At 40.3% G+C, this 21,351-nt stretch overlaps 1 long non-coding RNA gene across 1 annotated transcript; it reads right to left on the bottom strand.

Moving 5' to 3' along the window:
- Nucleotides 1-16,246: 16,246 nt before the first annotated feature.
- LOC144368103 (uncharacterized) lies at nucleotides 16,247-18,785 on the bottom strand. Its single transcript, XR_013427877.1, has 2 exons — nucleotides 17,905-18,785; nucleotides 16,247-17,442 (listed from the first exon to the last, which is right to left on the bottom strand). It is a non-coding gene; the product is annotated as an uncharacterized LOC144368103 (long non-coding RNA).
- Nucleotides 18,786-21,351: the final 2,566 nt, after the last annotated feature.

The raw sequence follows: 21,351 nt of genomic DNA, 5'->3' as shown, positions 1-21,351 counted from the left end.
TACTGGGGATTAAACCCAGGGGCATTGAACAGGGGATTGAAACAAGGTCTTGCTAAATTTCCCAGGCTGACCTTGAACTTGCATTCTTCCTGCCTCAGCCTCCTGAGTGGCTAGGATTACAGAAGTGAGCGACCATGCCCAGTTTAAAAGTTTTTTAAAAGGCCTCTCTTGGGCATCCCTGGCTCACTTCCCAAGCTTTGACAAACAGGGAAGCCAAAGGCTGTGGCTTTGAAAAAACTGATTTGGGGAGGTTGGGACTGGGGAATTAAAGTAACTAAGGAAATGACATTAAATAAAACCACCTCTTTCACCATCCATTCATTCAACACAAGTTTACTGATGTGCTCATAGATGCCCGCACCCAACCAAGTGCTGGGATTATAGAAAAGGTTCTAGAGGCTGGGGATGCAGCTCAGTGGTAGAGCACTTGCCTAGCATGACCAAATACCTAGGTTCCATCCCAGGTACTGAAGTTAAAAAAAAAAAAAAAAAAAAAAAACTTTTAGATCACAACACTCTCCCCACCCTTAATGAATTTGTGTACTTCCCCACATCCTTCCTCAAAGAAAGAAAGATAGCAGGGAGCACAGCCAGACTGCTTAGGACAGACTGGAGGCTGGATGTGGAAAATCCACAATACTACCATCCATCCAGCAGAAGAATGGAGATGATTTATCCCTGCCAGAATCGTCCTGATCTACAAGCTAAGCTTGTCCTTTGGACCTCCACACCCTTTCTGCCTCTTTTGAAAGAGGGGTAGAGCAACCATTACTATAAGGTGACACAATACAGAATCCAGACTGCTGTAGATGCCTGTACATGCTGCTGGCTGGAGGGTGGAGACAGAAATCAGATCACAAGGCTTTCCTGGTTGGATCCCAGTCACAGGTGCTGATACACCCACTGCTGTTTGACGTATCATAGCTCTGAGAGCCTCCTTGACTTTGACCAGACTGGAAGTGGGGAGTGGCTGGAGGAAATTGAAAGGAGGAAGATGAACTGCTTGGAGGGCTGGGTACCAGTGTGCACCTGGGGGTTGGGAGAGACATGGTAGAATGGGAAGGAGAGAGAAGCAGAAGCCCCACATCTGCTGGGAATTGTATCTGGATGGTCATTTTTTTATTGTTATTGTTTTAAGTCAGAAAGCCTGTGTATATGGCTACAATAGTGGTGAGCAGGAAATGGGACCGTGCATATCAGGAAAAAGTGATCGGTGTCCATGCTCCTACATATCAGGAGAGTCAGCAAAGAAGAAAGACAACCAAAACCTGGATGGGTTGTTGGAACAAAATGCTGACTTACTTCTAGTTGGAAGCATGGTTTTCCATTTATGATTCATTTCATAGTTTCAAAACCCAGCATACACATTAAAAAAATGTCAGGCTTCTTTTTTTAATTTTTATTTTGGACTCATTTGAGACTTGCAGAAAAGTTACAAAATAGTACAAAGAGTACTATTCTTTTATGTCCTTTAACCCATTCCACAAATGTTAATATCTTATATGACCATGATATAATTAGCAGGAATGGGAAATTAACATGAGTATATGCTATTGTTAACTAAATTACAGACCTTACTTGAATTTCATCATTTTTTTATGATAAATTTTTCTGTTCCTGGATTCTATCCAGGACCTCACACTTCATTTAGTTTCATATCTTCTCATGTCCTCTAGTCTGTAATAGTTCCTTCATCTTTCATGAGCTTGACACTTATGAAGAATAGTGATCAATTCTTTTATAGAAGATCCCTGAATTTAGGTTTTTCCAGTGTTTTCTTATAACTGGAATCATGTTGTGTTTTTGGCAAGAACATCACAAAATTTATATATATATATATATTCCTAACATTTTAAGGGGTTCATGATGTTGATATGTCTTATGCCTGGAGACGTTTATGTTGATCACTTAAGTTGGTATCTGCCACATTTATTCACTGTAAACTTATCATCTTCCCATTCATAGATAACAAGCAGTTTGGGTATGACTTTAGAATTTTTCTGAAAATTCATCATCTGCAATTGATAGTGTCCTATTGTGGTTAACTTCAGTAGATGACAGTACCCTGACCTTAAACTCTCTTGGGGTCATTAGTTTTAATGATTCCCAAAAATTATTCAGTGGCTATAGATGAAAAGTTCCACAATGAATCATAATTACCAAATGCAATGTGCAAATCTTGTTTGAGTTTTGATTCAAACAAATCAATTACTAAAGGACATTTATAAAACAATCTGGCATCTGCATCCACGGTCTGCAGCAATTCATTTCCTGCCTCTCTTTATTCCTTATTCTCCTTCCTCTTTTCATCCTTTATTATAAAAGGAAATCATAGTAAAACCATGAGGTTGTGATATAGGTCAAAGTAGATATGTCTGATAGTACTTCATTAACTGGAAAGTGTTTATAGGACTTTTGTTTTATTGCTTTATTTTCAAAACAGGAACTATCTTCTATGTGTGTCAAGTCATCAGTTTAAGTGTTGAGCTTATTTATTTGGGATTTTTGTTGTTGTTGTTGCTGCTGTTGTTGTTGGGTTGATTGGTTCTGTGCGGTGCGCATTCCAGTCCCTGAGGGAATTAGTGGTATTCTAAGTAGCTAGCTAGCCTCCCATGGTGACTGAGATACAGATCTGATTCTCCTGAGATGACTGTCACTCTGGACCATGCTACCTAGACTCACTCAGAGGAGAAAATTCTCAACTACAAATCAATGAGGTGCTCAGTGTGTCTTGGTTGTCAGAAACTGTGTTGTTAGTCCTTCTGATAGTAGGACTTATCTCTCCAGATTGGCAGGTGCATAGGCCTCTTACTGAACCTCAATTTCAACAGCTCTGGAGGATTCTTTGAGGTGTCCCCCAGGACCCTGTAGGCATGTCAGTAATGATACCTCTCTGCCCACCCTGAATTCTGAACCTCTTGAGAAATAAAAGACCAAGTAGTTAGAATCCAAAATATCACACTTACTATTGATGAAGTTTAGAAGACCTAACATGTACCTATTGGCTCAGGTACAGATTTAGGAGCAACTCTTTCAAGGCAGTATTGAGCCAGACAAGCCCCCTCACAGGCCAGAGGCTGCCCTGGGGTTTCTGAGCAGAACATGTGCTTTGCAGATGATGAGTCTACCCTCAAGAGGAAAAAGTGAAGCTTGGCACCATGGCGCACACCTGTAACCCAGCTGCTCAGGAGGCTGAGGCAGGAGGATCTTGAGTTCAAATCCAGCCTCAGCAATTTAGCAAGGCACTTAACAACTTAGCCAGACCTGTCTCTAGATAAAATATTTTTTTTTAAAAAAAAGTTGCTCAGTGGTTAAGCACCCTTGGGTTCAATCTTCAGTACCAGAGAGAGAGAGAGAGAGAGAGAAAGAAAGTGAAGCACTGATCCAAACTCCTAGTTTCTCTTCCCAGGTTTACCAAGCAGAGAAAGAACTCTGTCATGGACCAGTTCTAGCCAAGGACTGTTCTTTTCCCTCAAAATCCTCTTGGTGCAAATGTTTATAGAGTGACGATTTCCTTCAAAGGGACATCTGGTCACCCTGTAATCTACTCTGTTCTAACAAAATAACTAAAATACCTCTCTTTCATGCCCTTTCTGGTGTTTACCACAAACCGAAGTTGTGTCCTGGCGTTCACACCTCCCACCACGCAGTCACTTCTTCCGTGTACCTAACACCCAACACCTACTCACCACCAGCTGTAGTCTGAGGGCACACAGGGAACAGTGACTAGCACCCTGCATTTCCTTTCAAACAGTTTAAAGGACACCACCCGTCCCTCCTTTGTCCTTACACAGACACGTTCTGCTGGCAGCCTCCACATTTTGGGACTTCGATGCCATTAAGTGTTGCATGGCCCCACAACAAAAATAAGTGGAAAATCTAATCATTTGTATGTTTTTAGAAGTCAGTTCCATTTAAATGAGTCACACCATTAAGTCAATACACAGTTTCTCTTTAAACCTTTAATCAGTTTCATAAATACCAAAGGGTTCACTCTGAACATGTGTTATGTTAGGGTTTTTTCCTTGTTCTGTAAAACTTTCGTTCTTGGATTACACATTTCCAGGGAAGACTGCCAACTCCTCCCTTCACCCTCAGTCCTTCTCTGTACACTCTGTGTCTATGTTTTATGTCAGCATCCTGGTCCTGCAAATAAAAGTCACCTTTCCTGTTTTCTCAGCAACTTGAATCACTTCCAATTTTCCACTGGGTCACCTTGTCCGTGTTTAGTGTGCATGCTTTGCTGGATTGTTCAAAGAAGCTTCCCACTCCATAGAATTCATGAAGGCAACCAGGGTAAAGAACATTACATTGGGAAAAAAAATAGAATTTTCTGATTCTTTGTGGAGATTCAGCCTCTTCCTTTGAAGATCCAGCTGCTGGGCAGGTGTTTAAGAGAATCTGGAGGATAGTCTGTTCTTCCGTCTTCTTCCCAGTAACGATTTATATTTCCTTCTGCTAAGTACACAACATCTGTATTTTAATGACTTGCTTCTCTTCTTTTTCCTTCTCTGGTGTGTGAATCTTTCCAAAGCAGAAGCTCTGTCCTGTTCTTTTGATCAGTCCCAGCTAACTCCTGACTCCTAGGAGGAGTTCAGTTATTATTTGAGGAAACTTAGAAGAAAAGAGAGAGGGGGAGGGGAGGCAGGAGCAGGTCCCAGTATCCTTAAATATGCTAGCACCCCTCTCTAGAAAGATGTTCCCACACATTTTTCCATGGCCAGTGCCTTTTCTCTCATTCTTGTGTCCATTGAAAATCACCTACTCAGAATGTCCTTCCCTGGAGTCTCCACATAGACACACATATATACACACACTCTGTCTCATTTTCCTTCATGGTCTGATGTCATTTTAGCTGGTTATTTGCTCTGACTCCCCCCACAATAATGTAAGTGCTACAAGGTACCTTAACTTTGTGATCTTAAGTAGTGCCTGGCACCTGGCTAGGGCCGAACCAGTATCAGTTGAATGAATAAATGGAGGAAGAGAAAGAGGAAGGCACACTCTTACCTCACCCTTTTACTCTATTTAATTGACACTTTAAAATGCACAATGCTGGGAACCTCCAGAGAGGAAAAAGGAAGTTCTTCTGCCATTTGCTGACGTGTTCACCTGGCTCTTTAATGTGCACCTCAGGGCCTGGAAGACATCTTTAGTAAAAGAACAGGTGAGGGAAGTATAAAAGGTCTCAAGCTATTTATCTTTCAAGATGCAAAGGAAGAAAACTCTAAGGAATAGGACCATCCTGAGATGTGCAGCCCTCCTAGAGACAATTCCAGCCACACTGTCTGTACTCAGTAAAGAACAGACAGAGCTCCCAATAGGACTATGGGAAACAGCACAGACACCCACAGGCATGTAAACAGAGATGATGGTTTATTGGATATGTCAAGGCATCTGAGAACAGGTGGCATAATGAGAACTCGTGAGGATCTAAGGGAGAGGGTCACACTGTTGAGGTGTGGCAGCTGGTGAAAGATTCAGAGAGGGGGCTATGTGGCTGATGATCACCTTAAAAGGTATGACCGTCTTTACCTTAGTTAACAGATCGTAAGCTCCAGATTCTGATAGCTGAGAAGCAGTTTATTATCATTTCTGTTCAAATGTCCAGATGTTTTCCATTTGTCTTTCTGTCATTAACCCAAGAACACCTAGCACTGGAAGTATAAAATGTAAGAGGCTGTCCTCTGAAATATTTGCCGGGTCACTAAGGGCATTAAACACTTGTTTCCAGCGTTAGTGAAACTAAAACAGAGACCATAGGTCAATGACAGAGAGATGTTTAATGCCTAAATTGGCCTAAGGAAGTCAAATGCTACAGAAATCCTGTGGGCAGCTTTCCACCTTCCTCTTTCATCAATTGCACTGCCTGAGAAAACAACTTCTGGAATGTACTCACTGGAGTCCAACTAGCTCAACAAAACAAGATCGAATGTATACTGAAAGTATCTGAAACACCTCTCCGGGGGTGATTATGAGATCAGCTCACACAACCTTATGTCTCCCTCAACAAGTGAGTCAGAACTCATCCAATTGATTTGCTGGCATTTTAGCACAGGCGTACATTTTAAAGATGACCCTAGATGAGCTCATTGTCTTTCTTTTCTTTTTTCTTATGCTAAATATTTTTTTAATTAAATTTATCTTTAAGCAATTCATTTCTCTGTTGTTGGAAACCTATTTGATGGACTGGCAAGAGTTAAGGGCATGAGTGGGGCCCCAAACAACATGGCCCCAAGGATAGATACAGCTCCATATGTCTTAATAGTGGACAGGGACACATTTACAAAGATGGTATTTCCTCCAGAGGAATATTCCTACTCTAAGAACAACAAGGTATGTGTCTACCATTTCCTTGGCTCATTAGGTTCAGTTCTGATCCCAGGAACTATTCTGTGAAGACTCAAGGTGACCATATCCCCCAAACTGGTGCTTCCAGGTGCCTTGACAGTTGGAAGGTGGGCTTCCTATATGGTGTGGAAGAGCTGAGGGCTGAGCAAATTCCTAAAGCATAGTCATCACTGTGACTGAGGGCTGAGCAAATTCCTAAAACATAGTCATCACTGTGACTAAGGGTTGAGCAAAGTCCTAAAGCATAGTCATCACTGTGACTGCAGCCCATGGACAATGCTCACCAGAGTCTCTCTTTCTGTCTTTCACCTGCACCAGTGACTTCTGAACTTAAACACTACAGATTCGGCTCATTTATTCTCTGCTTTAAGAATCCCCCAAACACAACAAATGACTCCTATAGTTTTCTGGGCTGGGAGGAAGATCCTCAGGGTTCAAGTGAAGAAAATCAGAGAGCACAGAGATGGAAGGGGTGTGAGAGTTGGGGAGAGGCAAGTGAAAAACACAGGGTAATTCTTTCAAATATTCTCCCACTCCACATATAGGATTAGGCCTTGTGCCTATATCTAAGACTTGTTATTGTACAATTGTGTATACCTGTTTCATGTGAGTTTTTGCAGGGCTGCAGGAGTGATATGTGGACCCCAAATGTAGAAGAAAGCATGAGAAGCTGGGTTTGGCTTAGTACTCCACATTTGGGGGTGAACAGTGGAAGTCCTGCTGCAGAATTGACCAAGAGACCCAGATCTTATGGATATGTTTTACACCAGCACTGTTCAAAAGAAGTATAACATGAGTCACACGTGTAATTTTTCATTTAATACCCACATTCAAAAAATAAAGTATATTTTAAAAGTAAAATATATTTTAACCCATATATCTAAAATATTATCATACAAACATATATAAAAGTTAACAATGAGATATTTTCCTTTTTTGTACCATGTTAGAAATCTGTTATTTTATGTTTGAAAAACAATTCTTGTTGGCTATATTTCAAATCTATTCTAGCCACATGTGGTTAGTGGTTACCATACTGATCAAAGAGGTTCTCAAAGTTTCACAGCAGAATTGAGCCCCATTTACCCACAGTGGTAATCTTCAGATTACTGCACCCCATCTAGACTTACTTCTCTCCCTGAATAATTTCTTCAGTCCTCTACAGGATTGAAGAGCTTCCAGGGATCTTGTACCAAATGAACTACTTCTTCTTAAATCTTTTTTTTTCTTTTTTTTTTTTTGGTACCAGGGATTCAATCCAAGGTCACTTAATCACTGAGGAACATCCCCAACTCCCCTTCAACCTTTTTAAAATTTTATTTAGAGACAAGATCTCACAGAGTTGCTTAGGACCTTGCTAAGTTGCTGAGGCTGACTTTGAACTTGAGATCCTCCTGCCTCGGCCTCCAGATCCTTTGGGGTTATAGACATGTGCCACCATTACCAGCTTGTTCTAAAATTTTTGTTTCCGAGTCAGCATCTGAGAACTCAACCTGTTAAGACATTGTGGCTCTAAACATAATGACTCTACTGACAGACACATCTTCCTTTAGTAGTTAAATTATCCTCAATGTTTAATTTCCTTTTTGTTATTTTTACATGGAGTGAATTCTTGTTAAGAGTTACAGCAAGTTGTATTCTGTACTGTGGCAATCTGGAGGGAGGGACTGCCCATTCTTGAGCCCAAATAGCAAAACAGAACAGAGTGTCCCTCCCCTGAGGCCAAAGTGGAGATAGCAGTGGCAGCACTACTGAGATAGCTGTGCCTGGTAGAGGGGCAATCTCAACAATGTCACCAGCAGCAAGGTGGTTGAGAAGAGGGAGGCTGGGAAAGAACACCAGGGACCTATCTTGCTTTCACACAAGATGGCCCTGCAGACATTCAGACAGGCTAGGGGGCAGCTCCAGTCACCACAGCAAGGGAGTGAGCACCAGCTACCACCATTTTATATTTAACAGGAAATTTAAATTTTGGTAGGTGAGGATGTGGAGGTCAGGACATCTGGATCACATGTGAACTTAGTCTCTTTTGGCTGTCTCAGATAGGATAGCTTCATAGAATCCTCCATCTATGCCTCTGAGAATAAAGAAAAACAATGGCCAGTTAAGATGCAAATCCATGCTAGCACTGTTCACAAATTCCTCTAGAAGAGGTGCTTTCTTTCTTTAAAAAAAAATTGATTATACATTATAGAAGGGCTCATTGTGACATATTCATACATATCTATAACATAATTTTTTTAAAAAAAAGAGACTCCTTTTTTTTTAAATAGGCCTTTACTTTGTTCATTTATTTATATGTGGTGCTGAGAATCAAACCCAGTGCCTCACACATGCCAGGCAGGTGCTCTACCACTGAACTTCAATCCCAGCTCCTCTATACCATAATTTGATCAATCTCATTCCTCAGTATTTTTTTCCCCTCCCCTTCACTCTCCCTTGATCCCCTTCCTCTATTCTACTGGTCTTCCTTCTATTTTCATGAGGCCTCCTATCTTTTTTTTTTTTTTTTTTTTTACTTTTTTTTCTCTAGATTCCACATATGAAAGAAAACCAACCTTTGACTTTCTGAGTCTGGTTTATTTCACTTAACATGATGCTTTTCTAGTTCCATCCATTTTCTTGCAAATGACGTAATTTCTTTCTTCTTTATGGGTGAATAAAATTCCCTAAGGAGTCAGAGCATAACTTGGAGGGATGTCAGTGCTTAATACATAAGACAGCTCTATCCGGGTGTGCACAAAGTGAAGAGAGCAATTTCATGTCAGTAATCCCTAAGATATCCCTAGAAGGAACCTGACCCCAAAATGCCTACATACATTAACAAAATCTTTTGTCATTTATCTATTGAAAATGGAAATTCCTTCCTGCTTACTTATATTTTGGCTCCAATTCTCTTATACAAACTGATTCAGATAATCCTTTGTGAACTTAGCTGATAGTTCCAAGCACATTTTTTCTTGAGCCACCAAATAAAGGCTAATAAATTTTAACTGCCATGAGCCAGACATTATATAAAATATTATACAGAATACTGGTCTAACCTTACCTCCCCAAACCATGTGCCTTCATTACCTTTTCCAGAAATTTAATTTAAAATAATAGCAATAACAACATTTCATTTTGGTTTCCATATGCATTCTACTGCAATTACTCTAAGGTCACTTAGACCCCCTATCCTAAAACCAGGATATTCTTTCAGTTCTCTTCCTACTTGAATTTTCTGGAGCATTCAACATATGGATTAACCTTTTTTTTTTCTCTCTCATTCCATTCCAATAAATCTTTATTGATAGGCTACTATAAACTAAGGACTAATATTAAATATCCTGAATACATAAGAAAACAAAACAAAGACCTCTGCCCCTATAGAGCTCATATTATAGCAGGGAATACATCATAAAACATAAACTTCCGTAAATGGGAGAGTGTGTTAGAAGATGGGGACCACATGGCCCTTTCAGAGACACAAGGGAGACCTTGGGCTTCAGAGGGAGGAGAATGTGAGTCAGAGACTGACAGATGGCCATGTGAGCTTCTCACCCCAAGTATTCCCAAACAGTCTGTAAATTCCAAAGCACCACAAAACACCAAGTGAGAAGAAATTTCTTAAGGAAAACAGAGTTGGGGTGTTGCATCATAGCAGGGTCTAGTAAGTTCCTCCCTTAAATCCTCCTCTTCCTCTCTCTCTCTCTCTCTCTCTCTTCTGCCCCCAGGTGGTGAGTTCTGCTCCAGTGGCCACCTCAGCCTTTAAGCTGCTCTCTGTCCTGGGGTTCTTGTCTTCCTCTCCTCTACCTCATCTCCTGTATTGCTGCCTGGGGGATCATCCTCTAAAATACAAAACAAATCCTGTCACCACTGATTTTTTTTTCTAAAATCCACATCCTATATTGGCAATATATGCTTTCTAAAGATTCTCTGATAATAAATACACTGAGAGACACAGGCTCACCTACTGATAGAATCCTACCTAGAAAAAGCACATTGGAATCCTTTTTATTCTCTTGAAGCAAGAATGAAATGCTATTCCTAGTAATAGAGTTGACACACTTGTCACTCCTTCAGGAACTAACTGTGGTTGAAATACACAACTGATCCTAAGAACCTACAGGTGGTTGATAGAGCTAAATGAATTTTGACAGCAGCCAAGATAATCCACAAGGAGCTGCTTATGAATTTTTAGAGCTGATTCCAGTTTAAATCACATCAAGTAAGCTTGCTGCCCAGAGGCTGAATAGCTACAAATTAATCCTTAGATTCAGCAGCTTGCCACGGGCAGAAGCAAACTAGGTACACAATGGCCCAATCAGAAACACAGAATCAACTACTACTCCTTAGCAGTAGTAAGTTTAACTTCTGCTCTGAAGGTTGATCAATGGTGTGACACTGCCTAGGGAGAACCAGCACTTAGGGAGGTAAAGCAGGTAGTTAAGGGAAGAAGTTGTGTAGTGGCTGAGGGAAATCAAGGTCATCATCAACAAGGAGGGGCTGACAAGCATGAGACAAGAAAGACTAGTTAATAATAAAAATAAGTCTCAAGAGTATGAAAGAGTGACAGTCACTAACATCTACTGCCTACATGATATATCCAAGACACGAAGTACTTTTTGGTCTTTGCATCAATTGATCTATGAGGTAAGATTTTGCTATTTCTTTGTCTTTGAATATAGTGTTTCATAATATTTCACTCTTATTTCTCTCTTTTACACTTATGTAAGCTTTTTCCCTGGGTGGGTGAGAAACCTGAGGCACAGAGAAGCTAGGTAATTTGCCTGAGTTTGAACAGTATGTGGTAAAGGAATGATTCAAACCCAAATAAAATGAGGCTGAAAACCAGAGAATGAGATGTGAGTCAGAAACCACAAGGAGGCGGTCCAAATGGATGATGAGGATGGAATGGGTTGGTGCAAGGGGTTTAGAACTAAGGCCAGAAAGAGCTTTGAATTTTCCTTTAGCTGCTTCCTGGTATCTTAAAAGTAATGGTGGCTGGGAGGAGCCATGCAGGTAATAGGGAAAGTACACTGGCATAAAGGGGTTAAGTATGACTCAGTTATTTGGTACACATTTATTAAACACTTACTATATGCGAGGAACGGTTCTAGGAGCAGCATTGAAAAAGTGGAGTGCTGGCCTTACTGAATTCTAAATAGTTTAAACTTTAAACAATAAAGATAACAGATCTTGTACACCCTGTACTCACAGCCAGCTCTGTTCAAGGTTAAAACCTCACTGGAACCAAATTAGGAAAACCAAGGCAAGGGTAAGGAGAAAAGTAACAGCTTCCTATCCTTCAGGCCATGCCTCTTCCATTGTCTAGCAGAGATGTTCAAGATACAAGTGGCTCTGACGGTATGAATAGAGGCTTAGAGTCAAAATCGCTACAACAACCCTCTGACCCTCTTCCAGTTTTTGAATTGCCTTCTGTGACAGCATCACTATCTCTCTTTTTTTTTTTTTCAAACAATGCTCTATTAAATACCTAGGTGTTTTGAGGTGTTTTGAATATAGTGTTTCATAATATTTGGAGGCAGTGGGCTGGGTGTGCAATAGAAAAAAAACTTTAACAGGCCCTGTAGACAGGGGCCTCAAAAGCTCAGATTCTCCTCAGCAACACCTGGAGAGGTTCCACCTTTCTCTGACTCATCATTTCAGCTTCCTGGAGGATTTTATTGGAAGAAAGGGTTGCACAATTAGAAAAAAGTTTGAAAACCCCCACCCCTGATATTCACCCTCAATTCATCAGTTTAAATGTTGACTCAAAGAGACTTGAGAGCACATTTCCCTGCACATGGACAGCAGTCACTCCTGTCTGGAAATGAACTGAGAACCAGCCTCATTATTCCACATGAATTCCCAAGGCTTACAAATTACCCCGCAAAAGGCTGCATGAAGGTGTCAGAGTGCATCCTGAGTGTCACTGTTCTGTCACTACCATTGATTCTCAGCCTTGGATCTATATTAAATCAATTGGGAAACTTCAAAACTATCACCAATACTTAAGAGGTTGAATATAGTTGAATATGACCCAGAAATTCCACTCCTAGTTCTATACCCAAGAGAAATGAAAACATGTTCATGCAACAATTTGTATATGAATATTCATAACAACAACATTATTCACAGTAGCCAGAATATGTGGAAATAGCTCAGTGCTCATCAGCTAAACAATCTATGGCATATACATACAATGGAATATTAACCATAAAAAAGGAATGAAGTACTGATTCCTGCTACCTTGAAACACTACGCTAAATGAAAGAAGTCAGACACAATAGGCCACATATTGTATAATTCTATTTATATTAAGTGTTTGGTGTAAGCTAATTCAGAGAGATAAAAAATAGACTAAGGGGTACCTAGAGCTAGGAAAGATGCAAGCATTTTTTTTGGAGGTGATGACAAAAAGATACAGGTTTCAAATTAGTACAACTGCTATGGAAAACAGTATGGAGGCTCCTCAAAAGACTAGGCATGAAAACACCATATGACCCAGCTGTACCAATTCTTGGTATTTCTCCTGAAGAATTAAAGTCATCTTACTACAGTGGTACATGTATAACCATGTTTACAGCAACACAATTCACAATAGCCAAACTGGAAACAGGCTAGGTGTCTATCAAGGCTGAGTGGATGAATGGATAAAGAAAATGTGATGTATATACACAATGGACTTTTTAGTCAGCCATAAGGAAAAATGAAATTATGGCATTTGCAGGAAAATGGATGGAACTAGAGACGATCATGTTAAGTGAAATAAGTCGAATCCTGAAGGTCAAGGGTCGTATGTTTTCTCTCATATGAGGAAGCTAAACAGGAAAAAGGAAAACAAAAGTGGAGGTGAATCTCCTAAAACATCAAAGGGAGATAAGTAAAGAAAAGGGACTTGGGGTGAAAGGCACAAAGGGAGGGGGAAAATGCCGGGGAGTGATATAGGCCAAATTGTACTGTTAACATTGTGTGCATGTACAAATATGTAACAACAAATCCCATCAATGTGTACAACTACAATGCTCCAATAAAAATTGTGGAAAAAAGATACGTGTCTATTTTGGGAGTGATGAAATATTCTAAAACTGATTGTAACTCTACCTATAAGTGTCCAGAAGTAATCTGTGAAAATGATGCACTATTTTCTTGACCTAGAAAACCCCACAAAATCATGCAAATCAAGAGGTTCAAATCTTCATATTTAAATCATGGATAACATTTACTCTTCTGGGGCGAATCTGGAAGATCTACTTCACTCAACTAGACTCAACTTCCTACAGTATCCATCACCTCCCAATAATGTCATCAAATTATAAATCAATAGATTAAACCACTGATGAGAGTAAAACCATCATGATCTAATTGCTTCCTCAAAGCCCCACCCACCTCTGAACACTACTGCATTGGAGACTAACCTTTCAACCCATGAGCCTCTGGTGGACATTCCAGAACCAAACCATAATACCAAGCAAACAAAGTACCCGAGATGCACTGCCATACTTTCAGAGCTCATGGTGGAATTAACCCATATGTGAGCCCTCCTCCCCACCCCCGTCACATTGAGATGACCTTTACTGAAAAGTAGCAAATTGTTTCTAAACCAGAAAAGGAGGTGGCACAGAAGAAGACATCCCAGAATACACTGAAGAAACGAAAACTTATGGCACAGGAACAAATTCAGCACAAAGTAAATGCAAATAAAAGTAAAAAAAAAATTGTGGTGATGGCTGCACAACTCTGTGAATACATTAAAAGTCACTGGGGCTGGAGTTGTGGCTCAGTGGTAGAGCACTTGCCTAGCATGTGTGCAGCACTGGGTTAGAGCCTCAGCACACATATAAAAAATGAATAAAATAAAGGTCCATCAATATCTAAAAAAAATTTAAAATTTAAAATTTAAAGATAAAAGTGACTGAATTGTGGACTTTAAAATGTGTGAATCACATGGTATATACATTATATCTCAATAAAACTATGAATAACAACAAAAGACTAACCCTGCCAGGCTCCCTCAGAATTTTTGAAGTTGATCTGGGGTGGAATTTGGATTTCTGACCACAGGAGTAACCAGAATTCTAATAAGAACCACTGATTCTCACTAGGAGTAGTGGGAAGGGAAACGACTGATTTTGAGGGAAGCCATGCTGCCTCTTGCTGGTCACCTGCCTCCCACTTAGGCTCTCTGGGGACACTCCTCTAATACTCCCTCCCAGAATTATCCCTGCCCTCAAGCCAGACTGGATTGTGCAAAACGATCACCTTCTTTCCCTTTTTGAGATTTGTATTAGTAAACATTCCTGAATTTTCAGCTCTCTCATGGTTGCCTTTGATCCTTTACGGATTCTCAGCAGCAGCAGATGCTCTCATTCCCAAGGTTGTTTCTACACCCTTGGGTGCCATCTGGCAGAACCGTGCACCTTTTAACTAAAGCTCATTCAGCTCTTCATTCACCTCAGAAGAGTGTTTTTTGGACAAACTCAGTGTACACTGTGAAGTCCATCCTATATTCTTAAATGTCAGTTTCCTCTTCATGATATTGATGCTGTCTTTAAAAGTCCTGCTCCACCAATTATCAAGCCCTAAACAGTGGGTCCATTTCTGATCTCTTCCACCTCTGAGAGCTGCAGGATGCTCTTATAAGATTAAATTTCAGGGTCCATCAAGAGCCCCAGGGGTCCCTTTCCTGCCCATCCTGGGGTATCATTTTCTCATTTAGGGAATTAGAAAGTCACAGGATAAGTTTCCTGGATTTTCTTTTTCCTAGCTCAGGCATGGAGAATGGAACTAAAACCATTAAACCATTTGTCTTGCTCCAAGAAATGCTTGAGTATCTTAGCTTCTCTGAATTACCATGCCCTGAAACAGTTATTAATTAAGAACAGCTGCTAATTAAGAACACTGATCTTGTTATCAAACATCACAAAGTTGCAATCCTGATTCTGCTACTTGGTGGGAGAGTGGCCTTGGGAAAATTATATTTCCTAAATCTAAGATTTCCTCTGTAAAGTGAGAATAATAAAGTGTACATCGAAGGCCTGTTACGGGATTAAATTGTGACTGCAGATGTCAAGTGCTTGGCTCCAAGTGGGTGTGAAATAAATGGACAGTGATTATGTCTTCAGGCAGTTTTAAGATGAAGAGATCTAGCTCCTCCTCCAATGTGTGCTGATGCATGTGCCTGCTTGCACTCTCCAAGTGGAACCATCTTCTAGGGGAAGGTAGGGGGAATAAATCTTTCTCTCAGGTTCCTCATCAGCCCCAGCAATGTCAAAGTCTTGGGATGCACTTGCAAACATCATCAGAGCATTTGCTTAGGCCCATTCCCACAACCTAGCACCCTCCTGTTCCTTCCTTTCTACGTTGATAGTCATTCCTGGAGACAAGGATACCTGGAGTCTTCACAAAGCTCTGTGCAGAAACAGGTCAATTTCATCACACATTGTCTTGCCATTAAAACCCAGGAGTGTCTGTCTCAGAACTGGTTGCTTTGTCCCTCAGCTATTTACCGGAAATTTATAAGTCACCATGACCTGGAATTGAATTTGTTACTCAACATAGCATCTAACATCTGACAAGAAAGTTTAGAACAAATCATTAAGAAGCAGTTCAATCTCCACCTATTAAAATTCTCCCACACAGCTTAAATACTCCTCTTTCAAGTTGTCCTGTCAGCTGGAAATGATTTCCTCTTGCCTCTCTCTGCATTCCTATAATAGCTACTTTTATCCAGTACTCATTGATTGTTCCAGAATCATACAGCTAATGATTGCCAAATCCAGAATCCAATTGAACTAGGTTGAATAGCATCTCTCCAAAATTCATATTCATGGTAACCTCAAAATATAACTTTATTTGAAAATATAGTCATATGTCCATTAACAATAGGGATAGGTTTTGAAAAATGCACTTTGGGGTAATTTTTTTATTGTCCCAGCATCATAGAATGTACTTTACACGAACCTAGATAGAATAGTTATCCATATGCCTAGTCTATATGGTATGTATACATTTCTCCTAGGACTATTCTGAGCAAAATAACATGAGATTAAATCAAACATGAGGGAAAATGATGCACTCAAAAGAGATTTCATAAATATGAGATACATGAAGCTTATGTCATCATAACAGTTTTGCTTTAAACTTTTTTATAAGTAGAAGGAGTATACTCTAAAAGAACTATTAAAAGTATAGTAAACACATTAAAAATAGCAGTAATTTATTATTATTATAAAGTATTACATACTGTATGTAATTATATGTGCCATACTTTAAATGACTGACAGCACAGAGGTCTGTTTATGCCAGCATCACCACAAACCTGAATAAGCAGTGCACTCTGATGCTGTGACAGCTCCATTAGGAGGTGCAGAGTCTTTTCAACTCTTTTGTAGTGTTACTGGACCACCCCGTACATGTGTCTGTGGTTGACTGAAGCAGCCACATGTGGTTCATAACAGAAAGATCTGTATAGACATAACAAAGTTAAGATGAGGTCATATTGGAGTAGGGCGAGCCCTAAATTCAATGGTTGGTGTTTGTTTGCTTGTTTGTTTGTTCTGGCATAGACAGAGGTTTATTTAGGAAGAATAACATATTCAAAGGAGAAGGCAGGCTGTCTCAAGAGTGAGAAGCAGCCTGACTTGGGCTGGGGGTCCAATCTTTATAGAAGGGCTGTTTCAAGGACTGGACTAAAGGTGCAGCCAGGGTGGAGTTGCATAATTTCAGGCCAGTTTTCCCTGCGTTTGCTTATTTCCCTCATTTTACAAGGGCATGGGCCAAGAGTGTGTTGCCCACGATTTACAACCATGCTTTCTACTTCTCAATGGCTTGTGGGTGTTTCCTTTAAGATTCAGTATTTCTTTCTCTTTATCCTAAATTCCTATCTTCCCTCAGCCCCTACTTTGATCCCTTAATCTTAAGGATTGGTAGGAGGTGAAGATCTCTTCTTTGGCTACTTCAGGCTGCCAAGGGGCAATGACCCTGCCTAGTAAGGAATTGAAAGTCTTATGCTGACTGTTCTGAAGGAGGTAGACACTGGTCTCAGTTGCAGGGATAGGTTGATATTCTTGTGTTGCCATCTTCTTAACATGGAATTGTTGTAGTCTGGAAGATACAAGCTTTGTTAGATTTAAAAGACTCAGACTGAGCAATAGAAGCAGAAGTTACCAGAGTTCCTAACAGTGGTAACAGGCAAGTGAGGTTAGGTAAAGTAAGTATTAATAGTTTTATTTGCCTGACAGGATCTGAATATCTCAGGATCTGAATTTTTTTAAAGCATATCATATCAGCAAAATTAACTTAGGGCAAACATCATTTTAACAGAGTGTCTTCTGATTGTTAATATCAGTCACTTGTGCATAAGACTCCTTTTTTCTATATCCTTTATTTACTTTTGGTAAGGCTGACCAAATGTACATCAAGTTACATTTAAAAGGACAGAAGTCTTTCTTTTTTAATCTGCATTTATGATTGTTCTTTAGGTGTACTTTCCTGCCAGGTGTCTTAAGACCAAGTTAGTAAAAAATTGACCTTGTTCCTATCTACTGTTAGGGTCAGCTGAAATACCTCAGGGATCACTTTCAGGAGCTTATGGGAAGCCTCTTGGCTCTTTCAGTCTTCCTTTTCCAGTTGTGCCATCTGCCAGGATAGGTCAGGGTCTTGCTGGCCATGAATGGCTTTCCTTGAAAGTATCAGGAACATCTCCCTCTTCACTGATGCTCCTCTTTGCAGAATGTACACTGGTTGGTTTCCTGGTCTCTGCCAGAGAGATGGTCAAGTGATTTGCCCAGAGCTGCAGGACATTTAAGGCATCCCATGGTTCCCTGGATAGCTGGTGTTCTTACAAGATGAAAAGTTGGACACAGAAACACAGAAGGAAGCACAATTAAGGCCACGTGAAGATGGAGATGGAAGGAAGCCTTCTTTTTTGCCCTTTACTGTACATGGGACTCTTTCCCTGTCTCTGACATCATTTCATTTCTGACACTTTCAACATTCTCAAAACTCATTCACTTATTCACTTAATCAACTAAAAAGGTAAGGGTCTGGTTTGGTCAGAAGTGGAGATAATGGAACAAGAAACAGGGATTGGATAAGACTGAATGAGAATCTTGGGAATTTTTTACAGGTGACAGTTAATATTATGCTTTTCAGATTATGTTCTTGACATTCCCAAGTGATGCTGCCATGGTCCAAAGAATGCCAGGGTTTGCTAGCACCCAACAGAAATTAGAAAGAGGAAAGGAAAAATTCTTCTTTATAACCCTACTGACTTTAGATTTCTAAATTCCAGACTGGTGAAAGAATAAATTTCTATTGTTTTAAGTCACCTAGTTTGTGGTAGTTTATTACTGTAGCCTCAGGAAAGGAATATGCCAGCCTAGTATGTCACGGTGCCAAGATACTCTGGTGTGCTGCCTATGTGCATAGCAGCTAAGATAGTTGTTGAGAGCCACAGGCGAAGTGGCCCCAGCAAACTTCCAGCTGATTGGCTCACCAAGGCCTCAGCAAACTTCCAGCTGATTGGCTCCTCTGTGGTGATGCTCACTGGGCTGTTTCCCTGCCCTTTCAGACCACGGAGCTGCTCATTGGGGGACTCTTTTGGCTCCACCCACGAGACCCAGCCAATCAGCTTCAAGAGTGGGAGGAGTGGGGGGTTGAGAGGCTTGTGGGAAGCCAGGAGAGGCTTGTGGGAAGCCAGTAGGGGCAGTTGGGCTCTGAGGGAATTCCTGAAGAGCTCCTGTGGTGCATAGTGTGTGTTCTAAAAATAAAGTTCGTTTGTGCTTGACAAGTGGCTCGTGAATTGTGCCCAGCCAGACTGCGGCAAGTGCACTTAGAAGTTGAGGTGGGGATGGAGACTATGCTGGGGAATGGGAAAGAAGGGGAGAATGGGCAGGGGTTCTTTTCCTTGAAAATATTGCCCAACTGTCATGTGGAGGCTCTGACCCAGAAATTAAGGCTCCAGTTTCAGCAGGTGGAAGAAGATGCAAGGAGTGGTGGGAATATTGGTCATTCTTTATTCGGAGGTGGCCATTAGCCAGCTCCCCAAGCTATTTTCATAGGCCTTTTTAAAATGTAACTAAAACAAAGAAGGTACACTGCTATAGGTAATATAAGGGGGTGGGGGTCAAGCATGCTCACAAGATCATGTTTATGACCTTGAGTCTATATGCTGAATCACAATCTTTCTGGCCTTGACTAACCATACATAGCTCGTTCCCAGGCCTGGCTACAGACTAAAATCAACATAGTCCACTGGAAGTCTTCAGCGAAAGAGCCTAACTACAGCCATTTGGGGGTCTGCCCCAACACCAACCTTCATTATATTTTGACCCTGTGAACTAGCAGAAAAAGAAAAATGAATTTGCTAATGAAGGAAGAAGGATGCATTAAAAAGTAAGGAGTGGGAACTGCAAAGCCAGCTACAAACTAGCTCTGTGATCAGGCACATGGTGTTCAGATGTGGTTGCTTTGAGTCATAACATAAAAAATACTGTTAACTTTCAACTGTAAAAAATTCCTAAGGTCTTCATTCAGTCTTATCTAATCCCTGTTCCTTATTCCATTACTTCCACTTCTGACCCAGACCAGACCCTTACATTTTAGTTGACTTCATGAATAAGTGAGTTAATATTGAGAGTGGAAGACTGAAGGCATCAGAAATGAAATGATGTCAGACAAGTAAAAAGTCAGATGTACAGTAAAAGGCAAGAAAAAAGACTCAAGAATCAGACTGGTGTATCATTAACATTTGGTAACTAAATGCCATAACAGAAGCAAATGTGACACTTACAATCTTGATTATGTGTTAAGGGTGTTTATAATATTATTCTTTATATTTTGGTAAGTTCGAAGTATTGGGTGCTTTGGATTGTCAGCATTCAAATCCCTTGCTTTAATGGGTTCTAAACCTTGTCTTTCATCAGCAAAGCTGATATGGTTGTAGCCAAACATTTCATTCCCACACATGAATAGACCAATACAGCCCTATGGGGAGAACCTGTGGAAATATACATGAGAAATTATAAACTATTAATTTTCCTGGACTCTGTACTCCTGCTCCTGGGCATTTTTGAAAGGGCAAAGATAATTATTACAAAAGAAAAGTTTGGGGACTATGTAGATGAATAATTCTATGCAAAGTTTTTTTTTAATCTGTGACAAATTTTTATAACAATAAATTAGAAATAATTTAAGGTACAAATAGAGAATGCGCATGATTCCTGCATCTGGTCATGCTACCCTTACCTCTGCCTGGATGGTTGTGGTAACCTGCAGCTGGTCCCTGCTACAACCGTGTTCCCTACAGTCTGCTCTCAACTCAAGCAGCTACCAGACACTTTCAAGATGAAATCAAATCTCCTCTCCACTTCTTTTCAAAGTATTCTCACCGCCTTCATAGCTACTATCCTAGTCTGAACCACCACCTCCTGGGTCCTAAATTATAGCAATAGCTTTCTAACTAGCCTCCCTCTCCCACTTTCTTTCACCTCAACACATAAGTGAAAGTGCTTCTTCTCAAATGATAAATCGGATCATACCACTTCTCCGCTCAGAAGCCTCCAGTGGCTTCCCATCTGACTCAGAGTAAGCCTAAATGACTCAGAACACATCACAGTAAACTTTGACAGTGGCACACAGGAGTTCATCTTCTTCCCAGTCACACTGGAGAATTTTGTTGGCTGTTCCCTCTATTTAAAACACTCTTTCCTCATATGGCTCCATGTAACTTTTATAAAAAATTTCAAATGTCTACCTCTCCTGCCCCAAACATAACACATCCTAGAATATAAGTTCCACAGGGAAAGGGATTTTTATCCATTTATCACAGCTGTTTCCCAGTACTTAGAACATAGTTGACATTCAATAAATATTTGTTAAATGAAAGCACAATTGGTTAAATAAATTGAGTTACATCAAAATGATGGAAGATCAAGCAATCAGAAAAAGAGTTTTATGTATCAATGTGGAAAAAGACAATATAATGTAATATAATGTTAGTGTAAAGATCGA

This window comes from Ictidomys tridecemlineatus, chromosome 11 (assembly GCF_052094955.1).
Source record: "Ictidomys tridecemlineatus isolate mIctTri1 chromosome 11, mIctTri1.hap1, whole genome shotgun sequence".
In the NCBI taxonomy this organism is placed as follows: domain Eukaryota; kingdom Metazoa; phylum Chordata; class Mammalia; order Rodentia; family Sciuridae; genus Ictidomys; species Ictidomys tridecemlineatus.
Note: the sequence above shows the minus strand (reverse complement) of the source record. Positions and strands in the feature narration are given on the sequence as shown.